The sequence below is a fragment of the Globicephala melas genome, chromosome 5 (assembly GCF_963455315.2).
Source record: "Globicephala melas chromosome 5, mGloMel1.2, whole genome shotgun sequence".
Taxonomy (NCBI): Eukaryota; Metazoa; Chordata; class Mammalia; order Artiodactyla; family Delphinidae; genus Globicephala; species Globicephala melas.
Window position 1 is genome coordinate 103,741,492 of NC_083318.1, and position 6,267 is coordinate 103,747,758.

General features: G+C 42.7%; 1 pseudogene; it reads left to right on the forward strand.

Annotated features, from left to right (window-relative positions):
* Positions 1-5,546: 5,546 nt before the first annotated feature.
* LOC115847322 (ubiquitin-conjugating enzyme E2 D3 pseudogene) lies at positions 5,547-5,983 on the forward strand (annotated as a pseudogene).
* Positions 5,984-6,267: the final 284 nt, after the last annotated feature.

Here is a 6,267-nt window from a genome sequence, read left to right on the forward strand (position 1 = left end):
CAAAATAATTCAAGGGAGCTGTCACTTTCTTTTTGAGATGCCTCACCCCAGGTCTTGTAGTGAGGTCTGGGAATTCAGCAAAAAAAATGTAGTAAAGAGCTTGTCTGGAAGGCTGAAGACAGAGTCTGAGGTCAGCCTCTGACTGCAGTGGCCCAGGGCCCCTCTGTGTGCCTTAACCACATGGACACATGTTTTGTTGGCAAAACCAGACAAGGAAAATATAGTTCCATGAAACTGAAGCTCCAAAACAGCAGATGCCACACCCCTTCTCACAGAAAGCAGGAAGTATATTTGTGGGACAAGGAGGGACACTAGCTATGCATTGTTTATTTAGCAAATTATTTAGCAAATTATTTTCCATGACAAAATGCTCCAGGCATGTTTGCTGTATTAAAAACAAGTTGAATACAAATGTAAAATGAAATCTAACTATTTGCAGAAAGTATAAACTGCCTGAGGCAAACCCCCCTAAAAGCAGCTCTGAAGGTAGAACCTTGCTGGAGGTCATCAGAGGTTGGCATGAGGACCTGCTGCCACCAATTCTTATTTTATGCCCGAGAACAAGACAATGTCTACACTAAGCTTGGTGAGCCTGTCAGGAGGCTACCCAGAACCATCTATATTGTGTTCATACAGAGCCAAGCAGAGAAATGAACATTTAGGAGTGGGTTAGGTCTCTGGAAAGCTACATGTTCCCAGCTTAATGATGCTGAGGGGTGGTCGAGCTGAGGAGAAATGGAGGAAGGAGAGCACTAACATTTTTTGAGCACCTACTAAGTGACAGAGGCATGCTAGGTACTTTACACATATGTGGCTGTGTCTGGTGAAGCAGAAGTGTTTTTTTAACCTTATTTAGTAAGAAGGTATCAGATTATTTCTGTCTGGGTAATGTCAAAAAGTCCCTTGGCAGTCCTTTGTTCCCGAAATAATCACTTGAATGACCCTTCTTAATTATACAAATTTAGGTTTAGTAAGCCATTCCTGATAGATGACAGTGATAGGAACTTTGGTGATTTGCTTGGTACTCAGCTCTAATAGATTGGAGGAGGGGGCTAAATTTGCAAAGTGGACTTAAGGAGTCTCCAAAGGGGAAGGTGTCCTTGGCCACTTGCCTTTTGAAATTCAGTGTTAGCAGAATTTCTCAAATGAATTAGGATGATTACAACTGAGGTCCACTGGTAGAAAATAAAATCTAATTACACATCCAGAAAGGAAGGGATGTCTGGACAGGTGACAAGTTTCTCTGGATCCAGTTGTCTGGGCACAGATGTCACAGGGTGATACAGGACACACAACTGAGTATGTGGATGTAACCAGAAGAGAAGTAACCTTGAGAGGCCAAGCCTGGGCACCACCAAGTTGTGTGCAAGGATCTGGACCAGAAGGGGCATGGCAGCAGTGGGTGAGGACCCACTGGCCTCAGTAGTACCAATTTATTCAACAGGTCCCAACAAAACAACAACAGCTGAGACCAGGGCCTACCAGTGGACTGGTTGGGCTTTTCTGAGTTTCTCTCCATTTGGAGTTGAGAAGGCGCCTCCTTCGGAAGAGTAAGCATCTAGAGTTCTTAGTAAATTTGTAAAGGAGATTTTAAATAGGGGATCCCAAACATATTGACATGTAGAGATTCTAGTGATTAATTAGAAAATTTTAAAAGCCAAACTTACACCCCGTGCTAGTGAGGTGGATCATGAGATCCCACTGAATCTTCACATCCAAACTAAGAGGTATGTACTATCATTCCCCACTTCACAGATAAGGAAACAAAGGACTAGTGAGGCCTTTGTGATTTGTCCAAGGTTATTAAGCAAGTAAGTTGTAACCCTGGGATATTAAATCCCAGTCTAATTCTCAGCTTGGCCTCATTTCCCTGGAGCACAGCAAAGTGGAAACAATGAAAGTAGTTGGCAGCATGATCATGCTGAAAAGACTGGCAACACTTAGACATAACTCAGGGATAAAACACCACTATTTGCATTAAGATGGAGAAAGAAACCAGTTAATCCCTAATCTCTAAATTTTTCTCATATGCTCACAAGCTTAAAATGCACCTGAATATGTTCAATATATATGCACCTTAATTTTGAGATCCAATTCTACAAACCACAGGAAATGCTTCATGTATTTCTATTCTCCGCAGATAGAATTAGAGGTTAAAGATATTCTTCAGGAAAAGCCTGGTTTCTTCAGGTTGAGAATGTAAAGGCAGAAGGGAAAGTGCCAAAAAGAAGGGTGATTAAATATGGCTAAGGAATTGTTTGCCAAACTCTGAGAATTAGCACAACAGGAAACTTCTAGAAGCTTGAAGAACGTAAAAAATCCACCTCCTATACAGAGATGGGAATGTAAATTGGTACAGCCACTATGGAGAACAGTACAGAGGTTCCTTAAAAAATTAAAAATAGAGCTACCATATGACGCAGCAATCCCACTCCTGGGCATATATCCGGAGAAAAACATAATTCAAAAGGATGCATGCGGGCTTCCCTGGTGGCACAGTGGTTGGGAGTCTGCCTGCCAGTGCAGGGGACAAGGGTTCAACCCTGCTCTGGGAGGATCCCACATGCTGCGGAGCAACTGAGCCCATGCGCCACAACTACTGAGCCTGCACTCCAGAGCCCGCAAGCCACAACTACTGAGCCCACATGCCACAACTACTGAAGCCTACGCGCCTAGAGCCCATGCTCCGCAACAAGAGAAGCCACCGCAATGAGAAGCCCGTGCACCGCAACAAAGGGTAGCCCCCACTTGCCGCAACTAGAAAAAGCCTGCATGCAGCAACAAAAGACCAAACTCAGCCAAAAATAAATAAATGAATAGATAAATAAATAAAATTATTTTTAAAAAAGAGGATGCATGCACCCCGATGTTTACTGCAGCACTATTTACAATAGCCAGGACATGGAAGCAACCTAAATGTCCATCAACAGAGGAATGGATAAAGAAGATGTGGTACATATATACAATGGAATATTACTCAGCCTTAAAAAGGAACGAAATACTGCCATTTGCAGAGACATGGATGGACCGAGAGATTGTCATACAGAGTGAGATAAGTCAGAAAGAGAAAAACAAATATCATATAATATTGCTTACATGTGGAATCTAGAAAAATGGTAAAGATGAAATTATTTGCAAAGCAGAAGTAGAGTCACAGATGTAGAGAACAAATGAATGGTTACCAAGGGGGTAAGGGGGCGGGATGAATTGGGAGACTGGGACTGACATATATACACTGCTATGTACAAACTAGATAACTAATGAGAATGTATAGTACAGCACAGGGAACTCTACTCAGTGCTCTGTGGTGACCTAAATGGGAAGGAAATATAAAAAAAGAGTGGGGGCTTTCCCTGGTGATGCAGTGGTTAAGAATCCTCCTGCCAATGCAGGGGACACAGGTTCGAGCCCTGGTCTGGGAAGATCCCACATGCTGCGGAGCAACTAAGCCCGTGTGCCACAACTACCAAGCCTGTGCTCTAGAGCCCACGAGCCACAACTACCGAAGCCCGTGCAGCACAACTACTGAAGCCTGTGCACCTAGAGCCCATGCTCCACAACAAGAGAAGCCACCACAAGGAGAAGCCTGCGCACCACAATGAAGAGTAGCCCCCGCTCACCACAACTAGAGAAAGCCCATGTGCAGCAACAAAGACCCAGCGCAGCCAAAAATAAATAAATTAAAAAAAAAAAAAGATCCTTTCCCAGAATTGAGGAAATGGCAGCCACATTAAAAAATAATAATAAAAAAATAAAATAAATTAAAAATAAATTTTAGAAGAGTGGATATATGTATACGTATGACTGATTCACTTTGCTGCACAGCAAGAAACTAACACAACATTGTAAAGCAACTATACTCCAATAAAGATTAATTTAAAAAAAAAACTAAAAACAGAGTTACCATATGATCCAGCAATCCCACTCCTGGGCATATATCTGGACAAAACCATAATTTGAAAAGATACAGGCACCACTGTGTTCATAATAGTACTATTTACAATAGCCAAGACATGGAAGCAACCTAAATGTCCATTGACAAATGAATGGATAAAGAAGATGTGGTACATATATACAATGGAATATTATTCAGCCATAAAAAAACAATAAAATAATGCAGCAACATGGATGGCCCTAGAGATTATCCTACTAATTAAAGTCAGTCAGAAAGAGTAAGACAAATGCCATATGATATCACTTATATGTGAAGTCTAAAATATAACACAAATGAACTTATCTATGAAACAGACACAGAGAACAGACTTGTGGTTGCCAAGGGGGAGGGGGAATGGGAGAGGGAGGGATTGGGAGTTGGGATTAGTCTTACTATATAGTACAGGCAACTATATTCAATATCCTGTAATTAAACCATAATGGAAAAGAATATGAAAAAGAATATATGTATTATATATATATATAACTGAGTCACTTTTCGGTACATCAGAGACCAACACAACATTGTAAATCAACTATATTTTAATAAAATCAATTTGGGGGACTTCCCTGGTGGTCCAGTTAAGACTCCATGCTTCCACTGCAGGGGGCATGGGTTCCATCCCTGGTTGGGGAATTAAGATCTCACATGCTGCATGCAGTGCAGCCAAAAAAATGAAATGAAATGAAAATAAATAAAATAAAATAAAATAAAAATCCTATAGAGAGTTCCCTGGTTGCCTAGTGGTTAGGATTCCAGGCCGGGGTTCAATCTCTGGTCAGGGAACTGCAGTCCCACAAGCCATGGTGCAGTGTGGCCAAAAAAAAAGAATCCTATAGGTTCCAAAAGAGTTTAGGGAAACTCATGAGAGATAGATCCAAAACAAAAGAAAATTATTTATTTAATCCAAAATTAAAATAAATTGGTGGTAAGGAAATAGACGGTTACATGACACAAGATAAAAAGCCTAATTATATATATATATATATATATATATTTTTTTTTTTTTTTTGGTACGCGGGCCTCTCACTGTTGTGGCCTCTGCCGTTGCGGAGCACAGGCTCCGGACGTGCAGGCTCAGCGGCCATGGCTCACAGGCCCAGCCGCTCCACGGCATGTGGGATCTTCCCGGACCGGGGCACGAACCTGTGTCCCCTGCATCGGCAGGCGGACTCTCAACCACTGCGCCACCACGGAAGCCCCTAATTCTATATTTTGAAAAAAATCAAACCTTGGGAAGTCCCTCGTGGTCCAGTGGTTAAGACTCTGACCAAGGCCCAGGTTCAATTCCTGGTTGGGGAACTAAGATCCCACAAGGTGCCGGGTGCAACCAAAAAACAAAAACAAACCTTTTGATAGTATTGAAAAATACCATCACCTCATGTCATGTGCATGAGCATCATAGGGTCAGGGATGCAGCAGCTGTCAGGTGGGCAGGGAAGAGACTGAGGCCACAGCGTGAGGGACGCCCCAGCCCCTCTACGTCTATGTCTGGCAGAACCAGTGTGAGATAAAGAGGCAACCCTTCCGAGCAGCCCGGAAAATCAAGAGTTTGGGCCGGACCTTTGAGCAGACACCAAGATAGTGAGGAGCCAGAAGAAAAGCACAGACTATGGCGCTGAAACGAATTAATAAGGAACTTAGTGATTTGGCCCATGACCCCCCAGCACAATGTTCTGCAGGTCCAGTTGGGGATGATGTTTCATTGACAAGTCACAATTATGGTACTTAATGACAACCCATATCAAGGTGGTGTATTCTTTTTGACAATTCATCTTCCTACAGACTATCCCTTCAAACCAGGTTGCATTTACCATAAGAATTTATCATCAAAATATCAACAGGAATGGCTACATTTGTTTTGATATTCTAAGATCACAGTGGTCACCTGCTTTAACTATTTTTCAAGTTCTTTTATCCATTTGTTCACTGCTGTGTGATCCAAACCCAGATGACCCCCTAATACCAGAGATTGCATGGATCTATAAGACAGACAGAGATAAGTACAACAGAATACCTCAGGAATGGACTCAGAAATATGCCATGTGATACTGCCTTAAGGTCAGAATAGCCCACATTACAGCTGGAATAAACTTTAAATTACTGTTCCTTTTTTGATTTTCTTATCCAGCTGCTCCCCTATCAGACCTTGTCTTTTTTTTTTTTTTTTTTTTTTTTTTTTTTTTTTGCGGTACGCGGGCCTCTCACTGCTGTGGCCTCTCCCGTTGCGGAGCACAGGCTCCGGACGCGCAGGCCCAGCGGCCATGGCTCACGGGCCCAGCCGCTCCGCGGCACGTGGGATCCTCCCGGACCGGGGCACGAACCCGCGCCCC